Below are 11,120 nucleotides of genomic sequence, written 5' to 3' on the forward strand. Positions count from 1 at the left end.
TTAACTAGACTATTTTTTTTTTCTTTTACATGTTTCTTGTTTTAGTTTTATCTCTTGGTTGTTTCAACTTTCAAGTTAGTAATGAATTATTTGATATACAGGCACTGATTATCCCACCGCAAATATGTATTTTGCTAAAGTGTGTGAAATTCATGTGAACTTGCTTCAATGGCTAAATCATGAAGATGTATTGGTGATTCTGATGGCGGAGAAAATGTATGAAAATTTTAAGAAGTATTGGTCTGTTTGTAGTTTGCTTTTAGCTGTTGCAATGGTTTTTTGTTCAGTTTTATTATAATCTCATATATGGAGCTGACGATGAGGTTTATGTTAGTCAAATACGAGGTACTTTGTTTGACTTATATAATGAGTATGTTTCAGAGTCCAGTTCAAACTCAAGCACTATTACTCAAGTTTTCCATGGTAGCTCTTCAAGTGAAGCAATGACAGGGATTAGTAAGACAAGCTCAAAAGGTTTGAAACATGGTGCCATAATAAGGAGGGTGTTATGATGGTGCACCACAAAAATATGAGTTGGAGCAGTATTTGGACGAACCCATATTTCCTACTAATAGTGAGTTCAAGATACTAAATTGGTGGAAGGTTAATAGTCCAAAGTATCCTATTTTGTCTAAGCTAGCACGTGATGTTCTTACAATTTTTGTTTCATGAGTCTCATCTGAATTGGCCTTCAGCACTAGTGGCAGGGTGCTCAACGAGTACCGTTCTTGCTTGACTCCATATACATTGCAAGCTTTTATTTGTGAACAAGATATTGGTTGAATTCGGGTACTGGAGGTATGTATCAATTGCAAAAGTTTAGTATGTCAAATTATATATGATATCAGTTTTCCCAAGTTGGTTTTTTACTTAATAAAGTAGGTTCTTCCACTGTTCAAATAACACACATGGATGTCGACAACGAAACAGTGGCTTTGATGTACTAGGTTGGTGGGACTTGGACTAGAGTATGGTTTGGAAGTTGCTGATTATAGGAACATCAAGTTTTTTTTTCTATAAGCAGGAACAACAAGTTAATAAGGGATGTATGCAGTTCCTAGTAGTTATTTATTAGTTTTTTTTAATAAACAAGAGTGGGCGTATAGTGCAAGATTGTAAGCTCTTATATTGGCTTTTTATTGAGTAATGAAAATTTTCTTATTTTATTTATGTGTTGCATTTTTTTTTTATTTCTGTGCATTGTTTATATTTAGACAAAGAAGTTATTCCACCTGATCAACAGAGATTAATCTTTGCTGGAAAGCAACTAGAAGATGGACGTACTTTAGCTGACTACAACATTCAATCTTTAGATTTTAGGCAGGTCATCATAAATTGCACTGAGTGCCGAGTGGTTTAGCTTGTACTGCTACTTTATTTCCTTTTGTGGACTTGGTTGTTACTTGTTAAAGTTTTGTAAGTTGTAACATCTTAATATGTTATTGGTTCGGATCCAATTACAAACGACCCAGTCCACCCGGTCCAAATTAAGGTTATTGGTTCGGAACGGATCGGGTCTGGAATCAAGAAAAAAATTTCAGTCTGGTTCTGGTTCTCAATTTCAAATTTTCATTTGGGTATGGTACAGTTCTGGATTTACACTGTTGAAAAGCAGATCGGTTCTGGATTTTCAAATATCCAGACCGATCCAACCCATTGTTAGCCCTAACTCTAGTCAGGCCACCACCATATGTGACTAGTTGGTACTCCTTGTCTTTCTTCGATTTTCTCACAAAAGTTTGAACAGGACATACCACCGGTGCCTCCATTGTTTCCCCCACCACTTCCTCCTCCTCATCATCATTCTCTTCCTCATTGTCATCCTCCTCCAAATTGTCGTCAACCTCCTCCAGATCATCATCCTTTTCGTCCCCCTCCTCATCCTCTTCACCATCCTCCTTTTCCCCTTCCTCATCACCATCAGCATCAGCATCATCCTCTTCCCCTTCCCCATCACCATCAACATCCTCCTCTTCACTATCACCACCATCTAAATTCTCAGGAAAAACTACATCGACATCTTCATCCTCATCTAAATCTAAATCTAAATCTAAGTCTTCATCTACAATAGGAGCCCTTATTTCTTTCTTCCTTCTTCTTTTATTTTTTCCTACTACCTCTAAATCACCTACACCTACTACATTACTCAGATCGGTGGCTCCTCGATCCCCTCTACGGGCGGATGCCGACGTTCCCCTTCCTTTTTTTTTCTCAGGTGGGTCAACACGACTCAAACTACAACTGCCGCCACTAAGCAATTTCTTAGCACCTGTGTAGATGGTTTTCGCTACACTCTTCATATTCTTTGATCGAGGAGCCATTATTACTACAAAAAATAGTAATAAACAAGTATTAGTAATAAGGTAATTTAAAAAATAGTTGTCGTCTTCGGAAAATGACAACAATTCCTTCTTTGTATGAATTCAACAATTCTTTTCTGAGTTTCCCCGTGATATGTATATTCTACAACTAATTCAATTAATAAACAACTCAAAACCAAAAATAGGATTGATCGTCTTTGGCAAAAGGAATTGACTATATAACATAAGGAAACCTCATTTTTCATTCACAAACTTAGTCATGACAATGCAATACAACCACTAACGAAAATTAGGTCATGACAATGCACACACTGAACCAAATTCACAATAGATAGTGTAATCATAACAATCCCATTTCAAGGGCCCCCATTTCAATATAGATAACATGCATGGATATCAAGTACCTTAGTGTAACTTTATAATTGTTTTCAATACCTTTATACTAAATCAAAACAAAAAATAAGAAAAAAAATACATAACAAACAAATTTCACACCTAATACTTAGACAGGCTTCAAAATTTATAGACAACATTGACAATAAATAACCCATATACAATTAACAGTAAATAATACATTGACAGTAAATAACCCATATACAAGTAGTTTTCAATTAAACTAGCAATGTCATAGACCCACTTCCTAAAACCAAATTTGCATCACCAGAATAATTAAACTAGTAATACCATACACCCACTTCCTAAAATGAAATTTGCATCACCAAAATAACAATTAGAGATGGGGTAAAGATTAAAGAAAAAAACATAAGATAAAATTACCTGATAAATGGATGAGCACAAAACAAATCAACCAGAGCCCAAATCAAACAGAAGAACTGCTAGCAAAAAAATATCCAAATTTCAAAAGACTGAACCCAAAACTAATAGCAATAACTATTACTACCCCAATGAACTGAACTAAACTGAAAATGGCCTGCAGTGGCCTATCAGTGTACTGGGAGTTTATTCAAGTACTCAACTGGCCATTTTCAGTACACTGATAGGCCACCACTGGCCATTTTCAGTTCTGACATATTTTTCAATAGCTTAAACAAATCAAATGCTAATACAATCAATCATATGCAATTTCCTCCCATCCAAACACCAATTCAATTTGTAATAAACTCCCAGTCCAAGTCCCAATTTCAACACTCTCCAAACAATAATAACTTTATCAATGAATGGGTGAATTTAATACATTTACATAATCAAAACAACAAAAACTAGAGCAATGTAGAAAAAACAACAATACAGAAAAAACAACAATGCAACTTGAAGAAATTGAAATTTTTTTACTTGCCTAAAGCCTGAAAACAGCAATACAACTTGAACTTTATTTCACAAGTAGAGAATTTGGTTTAGTTTGAGAATTTGAATTTGGAGTGGTTATGTTTGTCAAACTTGTTTTCGTTTTGTTTTAATTTGGTTTTCGTTCTCTATTTCGCGAGTGGAGAATTTGGTTTTTGATTTGAAGGGTTTCTTTTTGTTTTATTTTGTTGTTTTGTTTTCGTTTGATTTTGCTTTTTGCTGGTGTTGAATTTTGTTTTGTTTTTTGTTAGTGTTGTTGGGCGAGATGAAGGGTTTCTTTTGTTTTTTCTTTCTTTACTTTTGTTTTAATTTTGACCGTAAGATTTCGAGATGATCTTGGGATATCGGTGGCTACGAAATGGAGTGGGTTGGAGTGGGCAAAACTGGGAGCGGGCGTATCCATATATATATATATATGGTTGGCTACCTTGACAGCTCCAATTGACAACTTGTCTTGCCAGCTCGTCACGTCCGTTCGATCACAACTAATCCAATGTCCAAGATCTATTCCTTATCAAACAAAGAATTCAGGATGGGTATAATGGTCATTTTGATTTTCTATTCACGAAAAAAAAAACAAAAAACCCAACAAAACCACCCGAGACTTCTTCTTCCTCTCTCTCTTCCTCACTCACTCTCTACAAAGAAATCCACACCGATTTCTTCTTCACAAAAGATCACCCAAATATTCAATTGGAGCTTATTCTCTTTCTTCTTCACAAAAAATCACCATACTATTTTTTTTGGAATTAGCCATATCTGTAAACCAAGGTAAGTTAATCTTATTTTATCGTTATTTTGGTTTTTCCGATTCGTAAGAAGTTAATGTTCTTTGCTTTGATATTGTCCTTTTGAACTTGAGTGCTTTCTTTTCGAATTAGAATTCTTAGTTGTTTGTTCTCGAAGAATTGCTCTATAGCATAATCGTTTTTTGCTAATTAGAATAGATGTTAAAATTGTCAATTTAATATATGGGAGTCATTGATATATATTTTGCGTCGTTTGATATTTTTCTCTTTTTTTTTTGCTAGAAATGGAAGAAAATGTTAGAGCTTCTATTGGCTCTTCTTCTTGTTGTACTAATTCTCAAAGTAATGACGTTGATAGATTAGTTGCTCCACACTTAGGTATGAAATTTAATAGTGTTGATGAAGCAAAGACTTACTAGAGAGAGTTTGGTAAATAGGAGGGATTTGAGATTCATGTTTGGACTACGGATAAAAAACAAACGGGTGTGGAATTGCCTTCTAGTTGTCTATTGGTTTGCCCACGCGAAGGGGTCCATAACAAGAAATAAGAAATTGAAGGTGTAGCTTTGAGAAGTACTTCAACTATTAGGTGTGGTTGCCAAGCTAGAACGCTAGTTATAAAAAGAAAACTTGAAGATATATATGATGTAAGTTTGGCTGAAAATGACCATAGCCATGGTTTCGTCACTCCATCAAAGAGACAATATATGGAAGGTAACAAAAATATGCCTGAAGTTGCAAAGAGTTTGACAAAGGTTTTTCATGACAATGATATACCTGTAAGGAAAGTTGCATACGTTTTCCATGGGGATGAGATTGGGTTTAGGAGAAAGCATTGTTGGAACCACCATTACAGTTTGATGAGAAAAATGCCTAAAGATAATGATGCAACAGTCGTGTTTCACTTTTTTTGGCAGAAGAGTGCTGAAAATCCTCAGTTCTACTATGTTGTTCAATTATATACAAAAGGTGTTGTAGTAAATTTCTTTTGGGATGATGGAAGGTCCCGTGTCCAATATGAGTACTTTGGGGATGTCGTATCTTTTGATACAACATATAGAACTAATGTTTGCCTTTTGCCCCTTTTACTAGAGTCAACCACCACATGTAGTCCATTCAGTTTGTGTAATGCCCGTATTTGTAATCCGTATTTATTTATTTATTAATTAATTTATTTTTATTTAAAATTTGTTGGATTAGATTTGGGATACGTGGGCCTTATTTCTGGGCCCGAGTATGTGTTGGGCTTAGGTTTCAAACCCAGGTATATATTCATATTTTTCCAGAGAATAGGGTTTTTAGATAAAAAAATAAAATAAAATAGAGGCGGAGATAAGGAAACTCGATTGCTAGAGAGTTAGAGTGCAACGATTCGGACTATGATGGATTCGTGGAGCTTTTAATTAATGTGAGTAGATTAGTTTTTATATTTCACGGTCTAACTGTATTGTCCAAGGTTTCCGCTTATGTTTTCTGCTCATTCTTTTGTCATCATTATTATTTGTAATGTCATTGTTAAAACTTGTTAAATGGTAGTGCTATTGGAACTTTGGGGATGGGGCTGTTGAAGCTCGAAGGAGCGTCAATGGCGGCGCGAGCCCCAAACTAACATTTGTATTGTATATCGTTGAAACTGTTGTACTGTTGTTGTGTTAAGATTATATTTGTGAACTGTTAAATTGTGGTTGGATTGGTTGATTGATGATTGGAGGTAGTGGGGGGTTGAGTGTTGTTGATAGCTTTGAACAGCGTCAATGGAGGTCGAGTTTTTCTATAAGTGGTGAATGATGTAAGGAATCGAGTTTTTTAGTATAGTATAGTGTTGGGTTTTGTTGGGGATCAAAACCCAACTGTTTCGATGGGTGGTAAGGTGCTGTTGAAGCTTGAATGTCCATTAATAGCGTAAAAACGCTATTTTGGAAGAGTAATGGAATTTCAATTGGGTGGTATCGGCATGTGGGGTTTTTCAATCGAACTGGTTCGGGTTGTTTTGGAGTGCCGGTGGGTGGTTGATGGTGGCTGGAACGTGGTGGAAGGAGCTGCTGGTGAGGGAGAAGGCGACCTGTTGGTTTCGCTTGGGCTTGGGTTGTTTTGTTTGGGCCGGACCAATTTGGTTTAGTTCCATGGGCCAGTTTCTTTTGTTTAGTTTGGGCCCGGTTTAGTTTAATTTGTTTGAGCCAAAAACTAATTAGTTTTCTTAGGCCGGTTTCTAAGTTTTGTTGTGGGCTTAAGTAATTTTTGTGGACCTATGGGTCGGAACTAAGTTTTGTTTCTTTGGGCCAGTTTCATTAGTTGTTTGGGCCATTTCTATTGTTATTTTGGGCCGGTCCATATAAATTAAAATAGATCCAATGGGGTCTTTAAATATTTGGACTTTTGGGTTTTGGTTTTGGACTTTGATTGTGGACTTTTGACCGTTGAATTATGCTACATTTTATGTTGTAAATTGTATGGACAAGTCCAATGATAGAATATTACGAAAGCCTATATAAATTGGTTTGTCATTATCTAACAAAGATTTGACGTGGATGTTGTGTATTTTAGACACGTGACGAAATAGAAATCTTAGGAGACATAATATTCCTAAAACGCTATAAAAATGTTATGCGGTACGTTTAGAGAATTTGTGACATTATGTGGTATGTGGAAATTGTTGTTATGTTAAATGATATCATATATTAGGATATCTATTAAATACAATATCTTTGAGAAATTGATATAAACGCTCTATTATTATATATGTGAGATGCTACTATGAGGTAGTATAGTATTTGTAGATATTTTTTCCCACGGATTGTGGCTTAGTGCAATAATATATTGGCACGTGAAAGAAGGAAAGTTGTTATGAGATGTATTGAGATAATTCTAAATATATTTAGCTTAGTGCAATAATGTATTTGACATGCACGTGATATAGTGAAATGATTATGAGACATGAATGTATGACACCTGAATAAATTATGTAATGAAAATCCTAGAACCTAGCTACCACAACTCATGTGATTTGGCCCTTGTGATAAGCGTATGTGATATGATTTGCCCTTCTGGCATTTCAGTGAATCTGAATGGCCCTTCTGGCGTAAGTAATTTCATTGGCCCTTCTGGCGTTTCAGTGAATCTGAATGGCCCTTCTGGCGTAGTCAAATAGTGACTTGATTATTCCGTTCACAAAATTAAAACGAGACGCAGCGCAATATTTTATGTTGAATAGTGGCAGTACTCCCATAATGGCTTTCGTGTGAGGGTTACCTGGTATGCGATATCCCGCTTAGGGCAGCTACGCACGGAGTGGTTCATTATGTGAGGGGAGGCATGTAGATGTACATGTTCGGCGTTGAGTAATGATTGTTGTGGCCAGGGAACTAGGTAAGACATAGAGACGACGTGATTCTAGAGACACTTAAAGAAACTCTAAATAATAATTGTGATGATATATCAAAGCGTACGTTAAATCGATAATAAATGATTTATTGTGGTTGTGAAATTGGTCTTTGAGATGGTTCTTGTTGGTTCAAATGAGATGTTTGGAATTAGGTATATGATATGCTTGTTCTATTGTAACTTAGGTTGCATTCACAAGGTTTTGCAGAAGGGTGGGTTGAATTGATTAGTTATGCAGGTGTGACCCACTCTGTGATTTGGCCTATACCAGTGTACGTAAGTAAATAGTAAGTTTATGTTTGTTATTTGATTATTAGATATAGGTGATATAGTACAGTTTGAAGCTAAGTGATATTAGCTTTTCCTTACGTTAGAGATTAGAATCTCTAATTTGGTACAAAAGCAACTCAAAGTTCCTTACTCACGATTTTCATTTTCGTAGAGCTAAAGTAAGGATTCGAACCAACCTAAAGTCTAGGACAACTACAAATTTGTTGTTACAATAAAGGGAACTAACGAGTAAGATTATAATACTAATGCTAGGTTTTCTTTCCTACACAAACATTAAGAAAAACATTAAAGTTTGAAATCATGCACTTAATACAAAAAATACAAATTACTAAGAAAAGGTGGGGAGCTAATTCTCCTCATGTGAAACTAACATTTAGTTGTTGATTTGAAAAGGTTTATTGATTCTTCCTAGACTCATAGACAAGTCCCTAATGGAAAAAAAGACTTGATCCCTAGCATGTATGGCTCACTTAAGAGCTCATACATGCTAGCAAGTGAAACCAAGCAATGACTTATCTCTAAGCTCATTGCTTGATTCCTAACTAGACACTACACCAACTATCATTTTGGGATAGGATGTAGAGTTAGTTGTTCTTCCTAACAACCTACCAAACCAACAACAATTGTTTTTCCCTCACATAAGTTGGATTAACTCCCCAAAAGGGAAGTTAGCTCATGATCCTTGAGACAAGGAATTTCAACTAGAGAAACAAAGATAGAGAGAAAAAGGAAGAAGATAAACAATCAACTCACTTCTTTTTATTTTCTAGAAGAAAACAAGTGTTTCCTCCATTAAAACTATTACAAGCTTTTCTTATAAAAACTAAAAACTACTTATGATTTTTTTTCACTAAGGAACTAAAATAATGCCATGTAAGGAAAATAAGTCAAGGGAGTAAATGGAGTGTCTCCCACCTTTGTCTAATTTCTTCTCCATTTGAGAGAAATCTCATTTCCTCCCACGTGAATCATCAAACCACATTAATTCATTTTTATCCACCACATTAAAACAAAGTAACACCTTGCCTTTTTTTCACTATTAACACCTAATCTAAATTATTACATGCAAGGTGTCAATTTTGCACCAATAATTTGTTATTTTTGTCTTGACATGCTCTATGATTGATTACTCATCCAATCTTGTGGCCCCGCATAGTGGGTCCATGTGCAGTCCAGTGGCGGTCCGATAGTTTGGGCAGTTTTACAACTTCCCGCTTATGCGTAGAGTTCATCGCCCTGATTGTCTGAGCAGCTCTCTTGTCGCATTCGGAGTCCTGGTTCGAGAGGTAGGAGCTTTGGAAGTTTGATGCTTCTGTACGGATTTGGAAGAATTCATATATATGTCGTTCCTCGTGCTTTATCGCAAGTTTAACCAATATTTCCATTTTTACTGTAAATACCTGTAAAAGTATGAAAACATATTTATTTCATGATTATTAAACACATAATTAACCAAATTTATATGTCTCAATGGGGTTTCATAATACACTTTTGGGTGCTTATCACTAAAGCACCTCGGTGGAGGAACTAAATGTCTTACTATTAATGAATTAGAAGCTAAGGCGCCTCAGTGGAGGAACTACCTGCCTTAATTATTGTACTTAAGGATGTTGTATTAGTCGTTGGAAGTTAATGCGTCTCGGTAGAGGAACTAACTGCCTTATGGATTGTGTATATATATGTATAAGTATATTTTGTATTTTAGGGCTACTCACACCAGCATTGTTTATAATGCTGACCCGATTTGCATGTTTGCTTATTGGGTTTGTTCATTAAATGAACATAGTTGATAAGTCTTGACAGGTTTAGTGTTGAAGAAGGTTGGTTGCTGCTTGTGGTTTGCATTAGCGTCGCATTCGGGATATGTTTTGTTTTCCCTTAAGGTGTAATAGATTTTAGTTGAGACAATGCTGTTTTGTATTTTTCAGTTGTAATTATAATTAAAGAGTTGTTGAAAGAAGTTTTGTAATTTAATCATATTTGGGAAAAAGTTGTAATAAAGAGGACTTTTGTTTATCTTAAATTTTTATAACATTTTAATTATCCGCATATATAAACTGATTATGGGTTTTTGGGAGTTGAGAGTGCATCACACCTCGAAAATCGAAAAGTTGGAAACAAATATTATTTTTTCGAATTCTGTCGAAATTCGGGGTGTGACAGTTTGGTTGTGCCCTACTACTTGATGAGACAGAAGAGACATTTGTGTAGTTGTTTCAGACATGGCTTGCAGCTATGGGTGGTCGTCCACCAACTTCAATACTTACTGACCAAGATTTAGCGATGACTACAGCAGGTTTGTGCATTTTTTTGGGTTAATTGATAAAGGAAATCAAATGACTAGTTTGCCCCCGTTCTATTCTTTAGTTGTTTGGGTGTGTGATTTGGCCATTGGATTAGTTGTGATCGATCGGACGTGACGAGCTGGCAAGATAAGTTGTCAATTGGAGCTGTCAAGGTAGCCAACCCTATATATATCCAGTAATTCTCTAAAAAGTAGCTACTTAAGTTAACTTAAAATAAGTACGTACGTAAAACTTCACCTACAAAATGAATTAAACCTAATGTTTTTGTGGTTATGAAGCACTCACCATAATAATTATCTTCCCAAAATTTCAGCTCATTTGGAAACCTCTAACATAGATAAAAATTGTTGTCATCTTTAAAAAGAAATCTAACGGTCCAAAAATATTGAGCTTTTGTAATCGTTTTTTGCCGACATTATAGGTTTTCAAATAAACTGAAATTTTGTAGAGATGATCTTAATATTGAGTATATCATATCCACAAAAAAAAAAGGTTTAAATTTATTTTGTAGGTTAAGTTTTACTTACGTACTTATTTTAAAGTTAACTTAAGTAGCTACTTTTAAATATATATATATATAGTCATTCTCTTAAAATATATAGCCCGACTCTTAAAAAGACCTTAAATAAGTACCAAATCTAAAACACCAACAACTTCACCTACAAAATTATTTAAACCCTAATCTTTTGTGCATATGATCTACTAACCATAAAGAATATCTCTACAAAAATTCAACTCGTTTGATATTTTCTAACTTAGATAAAATT

The sequence above is a fragment of the Coptis chinensis genome, chromosome 5 (genome assembly GCF_015680905.1).
Source record: "Coptis chinensis isolate HL-2020 chromosome 5, ASM1568090v1, whole genome shotgun sequence".
NCBI lineage: Eukaryota > Viridiplantae > Streptophyta > Magnoliopsida > Ranunculales > Ranunculaceae > Coptis > Coptis chinensis.